This window comes from Monodon monoceros, unplaced genomic scaffold (assembly GCF_005190385.1).
Source record: "Monodon monoceros isolate NGI ecotype Baffin Bay Population unplaced genomic scaffold, NGI_Narwhal_1 Super_Scaffold_22, whole genome shotgun sequence".
In the NCBI taxonomy this organism is placed as follows: domain Eukaryota; kingdom Metazoa; phylum Chordata; class Mammalia; order Artiodactyla; family Monodontidae; genus Monodon; species Monodon monoceros.
The window spans coordinates 52,870,804-52,891,029 of NW_021703779.1; the positions used below are offsets into that span (position 1 = coordinate 52,870,804).

Below are 20,226 nucleotides of genomic sequence, written 5' to 3' on the forward strand. Positions count from 1 at the left end.
TTCTGAAGAATATAGGGTCAGGAATAAAGACGCAGATGTAGCAAATGGACTTGAGAACATGGGGAGTGTAGGGTAAGCCGGGACGAAGTGAGAGAGTGGCATGGACTTATATATACTACCAAATATAAAATAGATCACTAGTGGGAAGCAGCAGCATAGCCCTGGGAGATCTCCTAGATGGTTTGTGACCATCTAGCGGGGAGGGATATGGAGGGTGTGAGAGAGACATAAGCTGGAGGAGATGTGGGGATATATATATATATATATATATATATATATATATATATATATATCGCTGATTCACTTTTTTATATAGTAGAAGCTAACAAACCATTGTAAAGCAATTATACTCCAATGAAGATGTTATAAAAAATGATTCTACTAGGTATTTGGAAGCTGTGCTCTGCTCAGTCTTCTATAAGTGAATGCGAGCTAAATCCTATTCAATCCACATACAGTGAAGCATTTCCAATATTATCATTATCAATTATTTTAACAAGCTACAAACAAGATGGTTTCAGGACAGTGTTATTTCAATAGTGGAACATATTCACAGTATTGCATACTCTTTTTTTATTTATTTACATTTCTGTAAAGTATGGTTCCTAAAAGCTGCTATGAAGATGCATCATTGCAGTGTTGTAGCTCTGTCTATAAGTGAATCCTTTGCATTTGCCTGTGGAGACTTATTTCTTAAGTTAGAGATATATATGTTGCAAAAAGTGATATGGTATTTTTAATTGGAACCTTGCTCTTTCCCTGAATACAGCTTATACTCTGAATTTCAGGCTTGTAGTGAGTTGTTTATGGATACAGATTGTAGATTGCTCTTGGTAGTATGGTCATTTTAACAATATTAATTCTTCCACTCCATGAACGCATCACATATTTCCATCTGTTTACATCGCATTCAGTTTCTTTCACTGGTGTCTTATAGTTTTCAGAGTACAGGTATTTTATCTTTTTAGGTAGTTTATTTGTAGGTATTTTATTCTTTTTTGTGATTGTAAATCGGATTGTTTCCTTTGTATCTCTTTCTGATCGTTCATTATTAGTGTATGGAAATGCAACTAATTTCTATATATTTACTTTATATCCTGCAACTTTACTGAATTCATTGATGTGCTCTAATAGTTTTTTGGTGGTGTCTTTAGGATTTTCTATGTACAGTATCATGTCATCTGCAAAAAGAGACAGTTTTACTTCTCCCTATTCCATTTGGATTCTTTTACTCCTTTTTCTTGTCTGATTGTTGTGGCTAGCTTTTCCAATACTATGTTAAATAGAAGTGGCAAGACTGGGCATCCATATGTTGTTCCTTACCTTAGAGGATATGATTTCAGCTTTTCACTATTGAGTTTGATGTTAGCTGTGAACTGGTAATATATGTCCTTTATTATGTTATGTTCCCTCTATGCCCAGTTTGAAGAGAGTTTTATCATAAATGGATATTGAATTTTGTCAAAAGCTTTTTTTCTGCATCTATTGAAATGATCATATGGTCTTTACTCTTCAATTTGTTAACATGGATTAACACATTGATTTGCTGAATGAAAAATCCTTGTGAATTTGATCATACCCTTGGTCATGGTGTATGATCCTTTTAATATATTGTTGGATTCAGTTTGCTAATATTATGTTGAGTATTTTTGCATCTAAGTTCATCAGTAATATTGTCTGTAATTTTCTTTTTTTATGATATCTTTGTCTGGATTTTTGTATCAGGTTGATCTGGGTCTCCTAGAATCAGTTCTGAAACCTTTCTTCCTCTGCAATTTTTTGGAACAGTTTGAGAAGTATAAGGTGTTATTTTTCTCTAAATATTTGTTAGAATTCCCCTGTGAAGCCATCTGGTTCTGGATGTATGCTTATTAGATGTTTTTTAAATTATGTATTCAATATTGTTACTGGTATTTGGCCTGTTGATAATTTCTATTTCTTTTTGGTTCAGTCTTCGGAGATTTTATAATTCTAGGAATTTGTCCTTTTCTTCTAGGTTGTCCATTTAAAAACATTGTTTTTGTACTATTTTTAAAATCTTTATTTCTCTATATCCCTGTAATATATTCACTACCACCTACATACACTTAAATGAATGATGAAGCCTTCAATATTAAAGATGAGCCACTGGACCCTTAGAAAACGGTTTTGAAAGATATCTACCATTAAAACACACACAAAAACATGAGAAAGCATGAATGCAGTCCCCCACTACCACATACTATGCAGCTGAGTTTTCTCCATTTGGGGAAATCTCAGGGATCAGCACATCTGGAATGCAATGGATGAACCTCACCCTGGGAAAACCACCTTCATAACCATGGTATCTCCCCTGCCTGGTAAGTATAGTTTGTCCATTTTAGTGCCATATAGTTGTTTATAGTAGTCTCTTAAAACCCTTTGTATTTCTGTGGTGTCAGTTGTAACTTCTCTTTTTTCATTTCTGATTTTATTGATTTGAGCCCTTTTTTCTTGGTAGGTTTGGCTAAATGTTTATAATTTTTTTAAATCTTTTCATAGAACCAGCTCTTAGTTTCATTAATTTTTTAATGTTTTTTTCTTAAGTCTCCATTTATTTCTGTCCTGAACTTTATGATTTTTTACTTCTACTACTTTTGGGTTTTGTTTGTTTTTCTTTATCTAGTTTCTTTGGTTGTAAGGCTATGTTGTTCATTTTGGATTTTTCTTGTTTCCTGTGATAAGCTTGCAACACTCTAAACTTCCCTCTTAGAACTACTTTTGCTGCCTCCCATAGATTTTAGATTTTTGTGTTTTCATTTTCACTTGTCTCCAGGTATTTTTTTCTCTTTGATTTCTCCAGTGATCCATTGGTTATTTAGTAGCATATTGTTTAACCTCCACATTGTTTTTGCAGTTTTTTCTTATAGTTGATTTCTAGTCTCATAGCATTGAAGATTGAAAAGATCCTTGATATGATTTCAATTTTCTTAAATTTACCGAGGCTTGTTTTGTGGCCTGGCATATGAACTATTCTGGAGAATGTTCCATGTATACTAGAAAAGAATGTGCATTCATTCTGTTGCTTTTGGATGTTGCTTTTGGATGCTTTCTACATACACCTTTTAAGTCCTCATAATCTAATGTGTGATTTAAGGCCACTGTTTCCTCATTTATTTTCTGTCTGGATGAACTCTCTACTGATGTAAGTGGTGTGTTATAACCCTCACTCTTATTTTGTTACTTTCTATTTCTCCCTTTATGTCTGTTAGTATCTGCTTTATGTATTTAGATACTCCTATTTTGGGTGCATACATATTTACAATATTTATATCTTCTATTGGATTGGTTCCTTGATTATTATATGATGTGTTTATTTCTCTCATAACAGTCTTTATTTCAAAGTCCATTTTGTCTGATATAAGTATTGCTTCCCTGGTTTTCTTTTGATTTCTATTTGCATGGAAAACCTATTAACATCCCCTTTCTTTCAGTCTGTGTGTGAGTCTTTAGATGTGACGTGCATCTCTTATAGGCAGCATATATATGAGTCTTGTTTTTGTATCCATTCAGCCACTCTATGTCTTCTGATTGGAGCATTTAGTCTATTCACTTTTAAAGTACTTATTCATATGTATATTCTTATTGCCATTTTGTTAATTGTTTGGGGGTTGTTTTGCATGTCTTTTTAATTTCTTTCTTCTTTTGTTTTCTTCTCTTGTGGTTTGATGACTATCTTTAGTGTTATATTTGGATTCTCTTTTTTTTCTGTGTGTGTATCTATTATAGATTTTTGATTAGTGGTTACTATGAAGTTTATATATAGCAATTTACATATATACATGATTGTTTTAAGTTGCTGATCTCAATTTCAAATGCATTTTAACAACTCTGTATTCTCCTCGCCTCAGAATGGCTACTTTTGTTATTGTATTTTACATGCAACTGTGTTGTGTATCCCATAACTGCTTATTGTGTATAGAGACAATTTTAGCACTTTTGTCTTTTAACCTACTTACTAGTTTTGCATATGGATGATTTCCTAACTTTACTGTATGTATGTCTTTATGATGGGCTTTTTCATGATTTTTATATTTCTAGTTGTGACCTTTTCTTTTTCACTTAGAGAAGTTCCATTACCATTTCTTGTAAAGTGTGCTTGGCGGTACTGAACTCTTTTAGCTATTACTTTTCTGTAAAGCTTTTGATTTCTTTATCAGATACGAATGAAAGCCTTGCTATGTAGAGTATTCTTAGATGTAGGCTTTTCCCTTTCATTACTTTAAATACAATGTCTTTAAATACACTATTTAAATACACTTTACACTTTAAATACATTATTTAAATACACTTTAAATACAGGCCCTTCTGGCCTGCAGAGTTTCTGCTGAAAATTCAGCTGACCAGCCTTATGGGAATTCCTTTGTACGTTACTTGTTGCTTTTTCCTTGCTGTTTTTAATAGACATTTTATCCATAATTTTTGCCATTTTAATTGCAATGTGTCTTGTATTCCTCTTTGGGTTAATTCTGTATGGGAGTCTCTGTGCTTCATGGACTTAGATGCCTGTTTCCTTTCCCAGGCTAGTAAAGATTTCAGCTATTATGTCTTCAAATATGTTTTCAACCCGATTTTTCTCTCTTCTCCTTTTGGGACCATTATAATGTGAATATTAGTACACTTGATGTTGTCCCAGAGGTCTCTTAAGCTGTGGTCATTTATTTTCATTCATTTTTTATTTTTTCTGTTCAGCATCAGTGATTTCCAATACTTTGTCTTCCAGTTGGCTGATCTGCTCCTCTGTATCACTTAGATGAATTTGCTTATTTTTTTATTTTAAGATTCCACATCAAAGAGAGATAATAAGGTATTTGTCTTTGACACAATTTTTTAAAAATCCATCTATCCATTGATGCACACCTACGTTGTTTCCATAACTTGGTGTAAATAATGCCATAATAGACATAGGAGTTTGTATATCTTTTTGAGTTAGCGCTTTTTGTTTTCGTTTTTGTTTTTTGGATAAATACTGAGAAGTGGAACTTCTGGTTCATATGGTAGTTCTACTTTTAATTTTTTGAGGAACCTCTATACTGTTTTCCATAACGGTTGCACCAATTTATACTCCAAACATTAGTACAAAGGACTCCCTTTTCTCATCATCCTTACCAACACGTATTTTTTTTTAATAACAGCCATTCTAGCAAATGTGGGAAAAATAACTCTTTGTTATTTACATTTCCCTGATGATTCATGATGTTGAGCACATTTTCATGTACCTGTTGGCTATTGTATGCCTTCTTTGGAAAACTTTCTGTTTAGATCTTGAGCCCATTTTAAAATTGAGGGGGTTTTTTGTTGTTGTTTTTGTTTTTGCTATTGAGTTTTATAAGTTCTGTATATATTTTGAATATTAGCCCCTTATCAGATATTTGATATATCATTATTTTCTCCCATTTAGTAAGGCTCCTTGTAATTTTGTTTTATGGTTTCCTCTGCTGTACAGAAGATTTTTAGTATGATATAGCCCCACTTATTTATTTTTGCCTTTGTTGCTTTTGCTTTTGATGTCAGAGTAAAAAAAGTCATCTCCAACACTTACGTTAAGGAGCTTGCCACAAATGTTGTCTTTTAGGATTGTTATGTTTTCAGATCTTACATTCAAGTCTTTAATGTATTTTGAGTTAATTTTGTGCATGGTGTAAGATTGTGGTTTTGTTTCATTCTTTGCCATGTTGAAAAGTGTAAATCTTAATGAAATGCCAACCAAAAGTAATTACAACATGTGAAACACTGCAAAGCTAATAGGACCCCAGATTTTTTCATCACATCTGCCTTTTTTAATGTGGGGAAAGTGTGGGATGGCTCTGGTGACCACCAGGGACAGAGACCTGGGGGCCTCTGTGTACTTTCTGCAGGTATCAAAGAGTATCAGATCTGCCCCTGAGGTCATACAGGAGCTGAAAGAAAGTCCCAGCTGGGGTCAGTCACCGCAATGGTTAGAAAAAAATAAACCCATCTCCACTTCTAACCTTGAAGAACAGATTCTCTAGAAACCATTCATAAAAGTAAAGCAAGAGACATCACCTACATGACCACCATCTCCATGGATCAATTAATTGAGTGCCTACTATATGGGCAGCACAGTTAGATGCTTCCTAGATATTTAGTAACCAATTCAAGTAACCGTTATCTCCATTTTATGCATGAAGAAACTAAACAATCTCAGAGAAGTCAAGTCACTCGCCCAAGGTCACACAGCTGGTAGGTGAGAGATGTGAAAGGAGTAAGAACAAGGCTGGTTCCAACACTCACATTCAAAGAGCAGGGTTGCTCAGCACAAAAGTTGGAATCCCCCCAAATGGTAGCTGGTGTAATGTCTGCTTATGTCATGGTGGCTGTGTTTTCTTACCAGTTAGTATACTTTTTCCAGGGCATCCACTCATAGTCTAGGACTATGCTTCCTGGCCTCCTCAAACTCTGGACCATTGGGTTTGATACTCAGGTTTACTCCCAATGGGCACAGGTATAGTGATGGAGTCCTCACTTCACTGTCAGCTGGTGTCAGAAACTTGCCAGAAAGATGTATGAGGGACTCACACTTCTCTGTGACATATGTTAACCATGACCCTGAATTGAGTTTCCAGATCTCTCACCCAGTGGGTCCTGGGGGACAAATCCTTTATGCTGCCTCTAGTATCATGACTTCTGAAATCTAGCAAACTAGAAATTTACAAAAAGGCACAAAAAATCAGAAATTACCCACAAGCCCCACTACCTAAAATCAATCTCTGTCATTTTGTAAATTTTGAGGCATTTGTTTTTACCTATTTGATGTCCTGCTAGAGTTTTTTTTTATTTGTCCACTGGTCATTAAGAGCATCCTTCCACTTACATTTAGAAAAAACCCTAATTCTTAATGACTCATTAACTCATATATGAGACTATAATGTAAATTACGAGATAAAACCTCTATTTTAAAATATCAATGTTATTGTTAATATTTTGCAGCCATAAAGAATGTGGTCAAGCATTTCCTTGTTTGTTATTTATGATTTCCTTCAGTAGCATTCCCAGAAGCATAATTATGGGTCAAAGCATATGGATACTTGACACAAATGCCCACACTGTCATCCAGTCTGCATTTCCCAGGCTGCAATGAGTGTGATCCTTCTACTTTTTACCCATACACACTAATCTCTCCTCTTGCAAATATTCCCCTTTAGAGGTAATTACATCATTCCCATTGGCAGTCAGTCTGTAGTCAGGGTAGACAAACTTCTCCCTCTGAGTTTGGAATCCTGAGCTGAATGTCTCCAAGGTAGAGAACCCACCAGAGACAACTTTGCATGTGTTTATTTGCTCTTCCAGTATTCTTATCATGGAAAAACTTTAAAACACCATGGTGCAAGTTGAGAAAATGATAAGTACCATGTAATAGAATCTGTATAAATCTCACAAATAAAACAGTAGCCTGTAGCCTTCACAGCCCCTCTGCTGAGGATGGAATTGAAAGAACTGTAGGTTTTGGCTCCTAAGTCAGGAAATGTTTTGATGGTAAATATGAGGGACAGTGGCAAGATGTAAATCAGGAGGGTGTGACTTCCTCCATGTTCAGGGGTCACACAGCCAACATGTCCCTCTGGGGTCTTAACTGTGGATGCAGACCTCCAGACAGCAACCATGGAAAGGCATGTCTAGAGCACAAGGGGTATGGGAGAGGGTGTACAGACAAGATCTATCAAAGTCCTTGCATGCATGGGACTCCGTGGCCAATGCTCACACATACACAAAGTAACATCCATCCTGGTAGGGGAAGGGGTTATCTTGGAGAATTAGCTTCCCCTTCTTCCCGCCTTCCGTCCCTCCCATTCTCCTTTTGAAGACAAAATCTGCATGGTGGGTGTGTGGATGCACAGGGCTCTCCATCTGCCTGGGTTCAAATCCAGACTCTGCCACTTCCCAGGTAGGTCATTTAGGTAGCAGATCTATGCCTCAGTTGCTTCACTGGAAAACACTGTACACACCTCAACAGGTTGTTATGAGGATTAAAATGAAATTTTTTGTGCTATTCTGGGCTCGTTCCTAGAGGTTGGCCAAGAGCCTGTGGCTCCAGACTTTCCAATGATGTTGGTAAGCACCTAAACCCCTATATTAAAAGCTTTTCCTGCTTAAGGCAGTTGAGTGTTATGGACTAAAAGTTTGTTTCCCACCCAAATTCTATTTTGAAGCCCTAACCCCTAATGTGATGGTATTTGGAGATGGGGACTTTGAGAGGTTAAGTTTAGATGAGATCATGAGTGTAGAGTCCCCATGAGGCAATTAGTGCCCTTGTAAGAAGAGAAAGATAGTACTTGCTCTTCTCTTTCATTCATTCATTCATTCATTCATTCTTCTTCTTCTTCTTCTTCTTTACTTTCTCTCTTCTTTCTTTCTTTCTTTCTTTCTTTCTTCCTTTCTTCCTTTCTCTCTCTCTTTCTTTATTTCTTTCTCTCTTTCTTTCCCTCTCTCTCTCTCTCCTTCTCCACCTCTGGCATGTGAAGACACAGTGAGAAGCTGGCTATATGTAAGCTAGGAACAGAGTTCTCACCAGGAAACTAATCTACAGGAACCATCATCTTGGACTTCCAGCCTCCACAACTGTGTGAAATCAATGTTTGTTGCTTAAGCCACTTAGCCTATGTAATTTTGTCATAGCAGCCTGAGGTGACTAATATACTGAGTGATTTTGCTGTTTTGCAACATGTCCCAACTTTTATACCAGGCAGCCCTCCCCATCTCCTTGCCTCCGCCCCTCCACCCTCATTGCTATTTTTGGCATTTGTCATGCATGTGCACATGTTGTTCCCTCTGCCCAGGTTGCCCTTCCTTCTCTCCATCTGCCAGCTGGACTCTTAGCCTCTAAGGCAAAGCTGAATTGCCACCCATCTTCTGGTGTCATTCATAACATCTTTTCCCAGCACTTTGATGCTCCGACAGAGTTAGCAGCCTTCTTCTAGGCCCCCAGTACTTCGAACAACATTCATTAACACAATATTCAGCAAATACTGATTGAGCTCCCACCAGATGTCTGGAAATGTTCTTGCCACCGGTGTTCCATAAGAAGAAGCAGAGACAGGCCAGGAATGCACACAGTTTACCTGTTTACCCAGCTCCTTAGGAGCAGAGTGACCTTGGGCAATCCCTGAACTTCTTTCTGCTCCATATGAAAAGTGAGTCTGTTGTTAGACTACCACCTTTTCCCAGACCTTTTCCCAGACTCCCTCCCAGCTAGCTGTGGTGCACTAGCCTCCTTCAGGCTGTGTTCACGCAGCCAACCCCAGTCTGGGTCTAGTCAAATAAAAGGAAAACAGAACAGGAAAGCAACCTGATTGCCCTTCAATAGGGGAGGAAATGCTGTGTTGCACTCTAAGTGGCTGATCACAGAATGACGTGCAGAAAAACTCTGGGAGTACAAAGCCAGCTGCAGAACTCTCTGTATGCAATGTGATTCTATTCATGAGAAAGAAAAATGTACATAGAACACCGTCATCTAGGATGCAACAGGACCAAAGTGAGCTCTGAAGAGATGAGGCATCAGCCTGGCCAACAGGAGCAGCCAGGCAGCTACAAAATAGGCTCTGTTTGTCTCTGGAAAATGACAGTCCTAAGGATCTGGTTTTGGGCAGTGCCAACAACAAAGTACAAATGGGAGAGCGAATGGGGCCAGCAGTTCCTGGCCCACAGGAAGGAGGTGCTCAGTTCCACCTGCTGAACTCCTCTTTCAGACAACTAAGTGGACAGACCAGCAGCTGCCTTGTAAGCTGGATGTGAGCCACCCTCCAGATCTGCTCCCTTCCCCTTGGGCTCAAGGTTCAAGAGACTGCTGAAGCAACAGGAGGCTGAAAGGAGACGTCTGTCCAAATTAAAGCCTAAGTCTTTCAAGGCTAAGTGGAAATAATCCAGGTCAGCCAGGGGCAGGCGAGAGTTCCCAGCACCTGCCCTGGGTCAGGTCTGCCCATAAGGTGCTTACTTTCCAGTGGATGAGATGACAATACGTCAAATTCAACAGATGGAACATGAACCATGAACAGAAATACCATTCCCAGAGAAGGGACCAATGCTGAAAATGAAAGTAGGCTACTCAGGGAAGGCCTCCATGCGATGAAACTGTTTGTGCAAAGACTTGAAGAAGGTGAGGAAGCCACAGAGGGGTCTGGAGGAAAGGTAAGCCAGGCAGAAGGTACAGCCAGTGCAAAGACCCTGGGGCAGAAGTGTACCTGGATCCCAGGAAGAGCTGAGATGATGGGGTGGATGATCAGGGCTGTGAGGGTTACTGGGAGGACTTTGTGTCTGACTGTGAGTGAAGAGGGAACCATGACAGGGTGTCAAGCATAGAAGGGGCTTGGACTGACCTGGGTTTTATCAGGAGCCCTCTGGCTGTTCAATAGGAAATGACTACCATGGGAATGAACAGATAAATGAATGCAGGAATCAATGATTGAATGAATAAAGAGAGGGTGATGAGAAGAAGAAGCCAAGCCACACTCAAGCCACACAGGAGACATACAAAAGTGATTGGCAGTATATGGGCTGCATGCCATTAACTATGTCTTGCAGATAGTTGCCTGATGTCCTCAAAGCTGGAACTTAGGCTCCCTTTAGGAGCACATCCCACCAGGTCCCTGTTACTGGCTTCATTTTGCTGTCAAGGACCCTGAAGCTCAGGAGTTATAGACCTTGCCAAGGTTACACGGCCCCATTAATGGATACATCTAGGATGGGAATCTATATCCTTCTTACCACAAAACCCGGTTTCTAGACTTCTGAGGGGCAGCAGCATCCCCACTCCTCAGACAATCCAGGAGCTAATTCTGAGTCAATATAAGGAAGAAAAGGGCTTTGAGAATTTTTTTAACATCTTTATTGGAGTATAATTGCTTTACAATGGTGTGTTAGTTTCTGCTTTATAACAAAGTGAATCAGTTATACATATACATATATTCCCATATCTCTTCCCTCTTGCGTCTCCCTGCCTCCCACCCTCCCTATCCCACCCCTATAGGTGGTCACAAACCACGGAGCTAATCTCCCTGTGCAATGTGGCTGCTTCCCACTAGCTATCTATTTTACGTTTGGTAGTGTATATATGTCCATGCCACTCTCTCACCTTGTCACAGCTTACACTTCCCCTTCCCCATATCCTCAAGTCCATTCTCTAGTAGGTCTGTGTCTTTATTCCTGTCTTACCCCTAGGTTTTTCATGACTTTTTTTTCCTTAGATTCTATATATATGTGTGTGTTAGCATATGGTATTTATTTTCTCTTTCTGACTTACTTCATTCTGTATGACAGACTCTAGGTCCATCCACCTCATTACAAATATCTCTTCTGAAGACACAGGATTTCTGGCGACCTTGCTCTGCATGGAAGAAGTTCTTTACATATGCTACCTGCATGAGATGGGCTGGATCTCTCTCAGGCCCCACAGGGTAGGGCTGAAATTTATCACTCTATATTTTAATAAAAAGACCATTCAAGGTCCCCCAAATTAACTTTCCCTAGGAAGACAATTACATGTCAAATAATACACCCACTGAGCAAAATATTTAAGAAAAAAACCCAGTTAGGAAGGCTTTGGGTGGACTGATTCTGAGATATATGAGCTCAACTCAGAAGTCCTTGGAAAGTTATTATCAAGTGGTATTGAACACAGGTGTGCAGGCAATAATGTGTGAGGGAGTTCATTTATAATATTTGTGCCCTGTCACAATTTATTTCAAACCTACAAATAATATCTGTGGGAAAGGCAGTCTTCATCTTCTAATAAAAAGATATTAACAGCACCTCGAAAAGCCAGCATGAGAGGAATCAGATATCCCTGAGCTGAGGGGCTGCAAAGGGATGTGCCCTGTGGCCATAGTTGTCCCCACATGGGCAAGGCTGGCCTGAGTCAGTGGCTAGCATACAATATGTAGGGCTCATATCAAAATGTGGGTTGATGACTTGTGAAATGTTGGGTGCCAACATGTCCACTGGCAACGATTTGTGGGAATGGAGAAGCCAGCTGATTCCTTGAATGGACCCAAGTCCCCACACCAGCCAGCCTTTCTTAGTTACACGTGGCTGTATGACCCCTGTAGGCCCCTAGGTTTGCACTCTCTGATGGAACCTTCAGGTGTGGAGAGTGAGGCCCAGAGTGGTTAAGTAAGTTGCTTGGGATCATATTGCAAGGTGGGACAGTAAGGACTCAAGCCCACCTCTGCTTCTCCCAGCCTATATCAGGGCTGCAGCTTGGCCTGGGGTCAGACCAATGAATATGGGTTATCATGGGATTTAGTGCATGTAGATCAAGGCCACTACAGCTCTCACGCCAAATCTAGCTTGCTGCCTGCTTTTGTAAGTAAAGTTTTATTGGAACATGGCCATACCACCCATATCTGTACTGGGATACTGTAGCTTGCAGACAACAGTGGCCCAAGGGGGGTGCTGCCCATTCAAGTTGACCTGACTGTTATCAGAACCTGCAGTCTTAGTGGGCTTGTGCCCTTGTCTGGCAACCCCTTCATTGCCCAGAGGAGGTTCCCATCAGGGTACATGGCCCCTTTACAAGGCTGTGAGCAGGGGCAGCCTGGGGGGCTGGGGGAATGGCAGTGACAGGAAAGCATCAGGACCGCACTTATAGACAAGGTCATCCTGGTTCTTTTGCCAGCTGTGACTGCTGGGGAGCGGCTGGGGGGCAGTTTGCCAGGGTCATGATGATTCCCGTAGAAGGCCCCAACCCCCTCCCAGTGGCTGCTGCAGCCCTACATTGAATCTGCCAACAGTCCTTCAGAACAACTGTGAGGGCAGATCTCAAATTCAAATTCACCCACTTACCACCTCTATATCACCCCGTGGCCTGGACACGAGCATGTCTTCCTGGGGTTCCAAGGAGGCCTCCCAAGGAGTTTCTTTTCCGGGATCCTAGTCAACACAGCAGCAGAGGGACCACACAGAATCCAGATGATGTCACTTCTCTGCCTAAAGCATTCAATGGCTCCGTGTGCACTTAGAATAACTTTTACATCTTGGCTTTTGCTTCCCCCATCTATTCTTGCCCATTCCTGCTTGCCCACCAGATTCACATGATATTGTCCATATTCCACATCCTCAAACATAGCAAGCACATTGCCACCTCATGACCTTTGCTCCTGCTGTTCCTTTTCCTACAATAAGGTTCCTCAGACTATTCTTATGGCTGTTGACTTACCCTTCAGTGTCCTTTTAACCATCATCTTCTCAGAAAAACCTATTCCCTGAAACCTGCTCCAGCTGAGGCCAATCCTGTTGTGCCCTGTCACTGTCACCTGTTCATTTTCCAGTAGTGCAAATGGTAGTTTCTACTACTTATGTGTTCACTTATGAGTGTCTCTCCTCCACCTAACTGAGCCTGGCCAGGGAAGAACCTTGTCTGATAATTGGGACTTAGTACATATGTGCTGAATTAGTGATTAAAAGAGAAGAACAAATTAAATATATTTTAAGTGAGAAAGTTCTCAGGGGTTTGAAGAGAGGTGAGGCAGTTGTGAATTTTTTTGGGGCATGTAGAATCAGAGGTGCCTGGGAGGCTCTTTTGTGTTGTCCTTTAGGAGTAGGAGGGGATGGCAGGGTAGAATCCAGCCAGTAGCTGGTGGTGTGGGGAGCAGACAGAGGGGGGCAATGCAGTGTGGCAGTCAAGAGCGAGGACTCTGGAGCTGGGCAGCCCAGACCAAATCCTACACAAATCTCTTAGAAGCTGTGTCCTCCAACAGCCCTTCTAGGACACATATCCTGAAAAATGGAGATTATGGTATCACCTCTGCAGGAATTATACTGGTGCCAGGTAAACATGCTCTACATGCCAGCATTCTTGTTACAGAAATAACTCACACTCCAGACACTTTCTCCATCTTGTGCTCTGACCAAGAAAAACAATAGAATACGGGTGTTCCCTGGAGGGCAGCTGCACACTCAAGGATGCTGTCCTAATCTAGGCCTGGTGTACCCTTTCAGTGCGGTCCTGTTGGAAGGTAACTGGCCATCTGGAGAAGGACTCTGATACTTGTCTCACTGGAGCATTCTGGTCTGGTCATTCTCAAAATCACCAGAGGAAAAAGATAACTTCCTCATTGTACAAGTCTTCAAGGTTTTTCAAAAATGAGATTTATTATTTTAAATATTAAAGAGAAACTTCCATTTGAGTCCAGAAGCCTGTTGTGTGTGTGTTTTAACAGCTTTATCAAGGTATAATTGATACACAATAAATTCAACATATTTAAAGTGTACAATTTGATCAGTTTCAACATATATGTGTACCTGTGAAATAGGTATGTTTAGAAATAATGAACATATCCATTATCCCCCAAAACTTCCTTGTGCCCATTAAAATCCCTCCTTCATGCTCCTCCCCATCCCCAGGGAACCGTTGATTCATAGGAATTAGTTTGCATTTTCTAGAATTTTATATAAATTGAACCACACACTGTATATTGTTTTTCTGGCTACTTTCACTCAGCATAATTACTTTATCTCCATTCAAATCATTGTGTATATCAATAGTTTATTTCTTTTTATTGCCAAGTGTTATTCCATTGTATGAATATACTACTGTCTGTGTATCCATTTATTAGTTGGTGGATATTTGTTTATTTCCACTTTTTGTCTATCATGAAGTATACTGCCATGGACATTTGTGTACAAGTTTCTGTGTGAATATAAGTTTCTATTACTTTTGGGTAAATGCCTAGGAGAAGGATGGCTGGATTGTATGGTAGGCACATGTTTAATCTTTTAAGAAACTGCTAAACTATTTTTCAACATGGTTATACCATTTAGCATTCCCAAAAACAAATTATGGAACTTTCCTCCACATCCTCATGGGCACTTGGTATGATCAGTCATTTTAATTTTTAGCCATCTTATTAGGTGTGTAGTAATATGTCATTCTAGTTTTAATTTGCATTTTCCTAATACCTGATGATGCTGAGAATCATCCCTTTGAAAGGATCTTTCACAGAAAAACTTTTCAAAATGTTAAGTCCATTTTTTCCTTTAAAAATTGTGCTTTCAGTGTCAAGTCTTAAGAACTCTTTGTCTAGTAGTAATCTGGATGATTTTCTTCCATTTTTTTCCAAAGGTTTTATAGATTTATATTTAACCTTTGATCAACTTTGAGTTAAATTTTGTATAAGGTATGAGGTTGAACTTGAGATTGCTTTTTTCAGCCTATGGATATCTGTTTGCTTCAGCACCAAGTTGAAAAGGCTATTTTCCATCTGTTAAATTGGTTTTGCATCTTTCTTAAAAATCAATTGGGCATATTTCTGAGTTCTCTATTCTGTTCCATTGATCCATATATCTGTCCCTCTGACAATAACAGTCTTGATTAGTATAGCTATAGAGTAAGCCTTAACATCAGGTACAGTGATTCCTCCTACTTTTTTCAAAATTGTCTTAAGCTAAGTCTTTTATTTTTCTATACAAATTTTAGAGTAACCTTATATGTCTAAAACAATCCTTGCTTAGATTTTGATAGGCATTGCATTAAGCCCATCAATCAATTGGGAGACAAAAACATCCTGAAATTTTCCAACACAGTCCATCAATAATTCATGAACGTGGTATATTTCACAATTTATTTCGGTCTTCTTTGCTTTCTTTTGTCTGCATTTTCACATATAGAAATCTTGTACATGTTTTATCAGATTTATGCATAAGCAATTAATGTTCCTTTGAGCAGTTATAAATAATTTGTTTTAAATTTTGGTTTGTACATATTTATTGTTGGTATGTAGAAATGTAATTTTTGTGTGTGTTGATCTTGTATCCTGCTACCTTGCTGACTTTTTTCAATAGTTCTAGGAGGGTTTTTGGTACACTCTTTGGGATTTTCTATGTATACAATCAGGTTGTCTGAGAAGAGCATCAGTTTTATTTCTTCCTTTCCAATCTGTATGTCTTTTATTCCTTTTTCTTGACTTACTGCTCTGGGAGTGATATGTTAAATAAGAACTGTGAAAGTGTACATTCTTGCCTTGTTCCAGATCTTAGAGAGAAAGCATTCAGTCTGTCATCAGTAGCTAATCTGACAACCACTGCCTTTTAATTGGGGTATTTAGATCATTTATATTTAAAGTGATTATTGGAAATGATTAGGCTTAAATCTATTTGTTTTCTTTCTGTCTCGTTGCTTCTTTTTTTTTTCCATTTTTGTTCTCTTTCTGCCTTCTTTTGGAATATTTGAATATTGCTTATGATCTCATTGTAGTTTTAATCCCTACAAGTTGGATTTGGATTTTTTAAAAATATCACTTATGTTTATACATAACCCGTTGAACATATGGTTATGTGTAAACATGGACATAGAGTTATAACAATTTTTAATGACGTTTCTGCTAATTCTAGGATCAGTGTCTGTTTTGGGTCAGTTTTGATTGATTTTTTCTTTCTATATGGATTGTATTTCATTGTTTCTTTTTATGCCCAAAACCTCTTCATTGAACATCTAACATTGCGAATTTTACCTTGCTGGATATTTTTGTATTTCTTTATATTTTCCTGAGTTTTGTTCTGGACACAGGTGAGTAATGTGGAAACAGTTTGATCCTTTAAGGTCTTACTTTTAAGTTTGTTAGATGGGACCCAGGCAGTGCTCAGTTTAGGGCTAGTCATTTTCTACTACTGGGCCAAGTCTGTTCAGAATACTTTTGCCAATTTCCCATGCATCATGAGGTTTTTCAGTCTGGTTGGTGAAAATTGACAATTTTCCTGTTTATATGTGCGTGCCAGGCACTGTTTTAGCTCTGATTTCTTTTAGATAGTTAATTCCCCTGTCTTCATTAATTTTCTCACACATATGTGCTGATCAGTACTCAGCTGGATACTCAAAGGAAATCCTCTGCAGATCTCCCACGTTCTCTCTCTATGCAGTGTAGTCCACTCCAGTGTTTCTTCTGTGAAATTTAGCTTCCTTCTTCCCAGATGCTCAACTCCATCTCCTCAACTCAGAGACTTCTCTGAGTTTTGCCTGATCCCTTCCCCCCACCAGCACAAGCAGCCTCCAAAGCTGGAGAGCCGGGACATTCTTCCAAGACTCAGAGCACCGTAGAGATCACTTTGTTTGTCTTCCTCTTTTCAGGGACTTTTGTCCTTTGTTACCTGATGTTAAGTGTTTTGAAAACTTGTTCCATGTATTTTGTCTATTTTGGGGATGTTCCAGGCATCCCATTCTGTCTGAACCTTGGTTTTGAATATCAAATGTGTTTTGTTCTCCAGCAAATTTCAGGGAACCCTGGGTGATACTGGAACTTGATCTCATGTTATAAGCAGAAACTCCCTTCACACCTGAAACTTCTTCCCATGCCTGTAGAATACATGAGTCACCTCTGCTATCTGAATACAAGAATGGGGAGGTGGTTGAAGCTCTGTTTAGAGATAAGAAAGTGAAAAATGTTTCTCTGGCAATCATTTGATATTAAAATTTGATGTCAACATTGGCATGACCCAGATGAAATTGCAGTGCAGAGATAACACACTGCATGCCTAACCAGTTGGTCCCATTAACACCTGTTGTGTCCAGAGGGGTTATGGTGGTTGAGGAAAGGCTAAAGGAATTGTATTGGCCAGACTGCCTGTCACTGCCTCTTACTCTATTCAGGCTATCTCAGGCATGAATTCAGACATGTCCGCAGAAGAGAGCACTGGAGTCAGCAGGAAGATTTTTGTCAGTGTGTAATGCCTCAAGTGGTGATGAGGTCTCCACCCCTGGAAGAGTACAAACAGACACTGAATGATCCCCAAGCATGGTGGAGGTGGAACCAGATGACATTCTGCCCCTTCTGTGTGGCACAGATCCCATGACCGTTCTCTGGGAGTGAGAATATGGCCTTATTAATTTGAAAACCCTTGCTCCTTGCTGGAAGTGTATTTCCATGGAAATGTCAGCAACTGCATAGAATCACAGCATCTCTCTGTGTTGGCCCTGGTAGTTCCGTGTGGCTGGCACCCTTGCCAGAACTGGCTCTGCCCTGTCTCTCTGGGGGACCAGGCTGTGCTTTATTCTGCCAGTTCATAAGTGATTACCTTTGAAGGGCTACTGTGCTGAATCACATAGGTTAGCAAACTATTTCAAGGTAATTTATGAGTCTGGGATGCCTGGGTTTCTAAATACAACGGACACTACAAACTGCAAAGGCTTCAAACTTCTTCCCCAAGGAGAGACTGCCCAGCCTAGCTTGGATGGTGGCACTGATGTCTTGGTTAGCAGGGAAGGTTGGTGCATGTAGCAGGCTTGGCTTAACCTATTGTGGGCGCCAGCAGAAGTCCACGCTTGAGATTTAGTGAAGATACCTTAAGCCCTCTGTCCTTCCCTCCCTTGTTTCTGCTGTGCATAAGAATGTGATGAAGAATTTTCTCCTGCACTGTGGCGGCATAGAAACCACACTGAATTCAGAGTCAACACATTCCAGTAGGCTTGTTTTTTAAAATGTTAATATTTGGGGGAGTAAGTCAGAAATCAGGCAGCAGAAACTCCAGTAACTGGAAGCTAACTTTAATCAAGGGTTGCTGATGCTTCTCTTCAGGGGTTGGCAGGCCCTGCTTGACTTTCCACCTGACCAGTGCTGCCCCTGAACACCCACAGTGGGCCCTCTGAATTTTCCCCTGTGGGACACCTTCCTGACCTAATGCCTGTGCCCAGAGTGACAGACTTGTTTCCGACTGTCTGGAAGGGGACTGTGGCATCCACCCTCACTTTGCTGTGCTCTTGCTGCTGCCCTTGGTCCAGCACCTGTTTCTAGCAGCTCCCATCCCCGCCCTGGGCCCAGCCAGACTCAGCTGGTACCTGCTGCCAATACGGTGACCATTCTTCTCCCCCTTGCAGACACCTAGTAGGAGTCAGCACTGAATTTCGGGTCCCCAGCGCCTTCACCTCACTGGTCTCATCCTCACTGTAGTGATTCAGGGCAAGTAGGACACAGCCTTGTCCTCAAGCTTTGGTCTTTATGACTCAGGTGGCTGACACATACATGCGCAGATAATGACCACACAGTGCACTGTTTCCTGTGACAGGGAGCAGTAGGTTGTGGCTAAAGGAACCCAGAGGAGGCCTGAGGAGCTGGAGAGAGGCGAAGTCAAAGGTGTGCTACATTCCACATGATCTCTGCAATCCTTGTGGATGAATACCCCAGCAGAAGATACCTCAATGGGAACCGACCTCTATCAAGTGGATGGTAATATCAAAGAATGGTGTTAAGTAGCAGAGTAACAAATGCTTTGAGCACCTTCAGCCCAGTCCTGGAGTCTGGTTTCCCCTGAGAAGCAGAGACACAGAAAGGGCTGACCATCCAGTGTGCCCTGGTCCTGCCTTGCTCTTCCCTTAAGGACAAGACACACTGGTTATTCCATAAAGAGGCCCACACCCTTAGCACTGTGACTGAGCAGCTTTTCCTATCAATAGGTGGTGTCTAGATCCCCCGCTTTGAATTTGTGCTGGCTCCATGATTTGCTGTGGCCTCTGGCCAACAGATATGCTAGAAGGACACTGTGCCAGTTCTGGGCATAGGCCCCACGGAGCCTTGTGGCCTTGTGTGCCAATCTTCTTGGGACCCTGCCACCATCACATGTAGAAGCCCAGCTAGCCTCCTGGAAAGATGAGAGATACATAGCCCAGTCACCACCACCCCTGTTCTCCTCAACCAACAGCCTACAGTCAGCTAACCCCCTGCAGCAGATCAGCCCTGCTGCTCTGTGTTGACCACACATGCCTGAGGGATTCCAGAAGACTATCCCAGTCAGCTAGCTACTCAGCTACTAAATGGTTGTCATAAGCAGCTACATTTTGGAGTGGTTGTTATGCAGCAGAAGCTAACTGATATAGGCGTCTCAGAATTCTGAGCATGCAGGACTCAGTGCATAGGCTGTGTGATTTATGGGCAGAGACCTGGATGCAGACAGATGGACTAATATCAGGGCTCTTGCCTCCTGGCCCTCATGTTAGCTGTCATCCAGGCCCTGTCCTATAGATTGTCCTCAGACCACACAGTTACAACCAAGATACGGTCTTCCTGGTAGTCCCTGTGCCCAAGCCCTCTGGGATCTTTTTTCTTACTGACCCTATGCAAAGTTTTCCAGTGGCTTCACATAACATTCATGGTGAAAACCAATCTCCTTACCTAATCCACACAACTTTCACTGCTCCTGCTCCCCTTTCAGCTTCATGTCTCCCACCCTCTCACTCCACTACACCCACACCAGCCTCCAACCCAAAAA

The 20,226-nt window shown here is 40.6% G+C and overlaps 1 non-coding gene across 1 annotated transcript; it reads right to left on the bottom strand.

The window, feature by feature from the left end:
• Positions 1-2,183: 2,183 nt before the first annotated feature.
• On the bottom strand, positions 2,184-2,347 carry LOC114906677. The gene has a single exon (XR_003796493.1). It is a non-coding gene; the product is annotated as a U1 spliceosomal RNA (small nuclear RNA).
• Between the last annotated feature and the right edge of the window lie 17,879 nt (positions 2,348-20,226).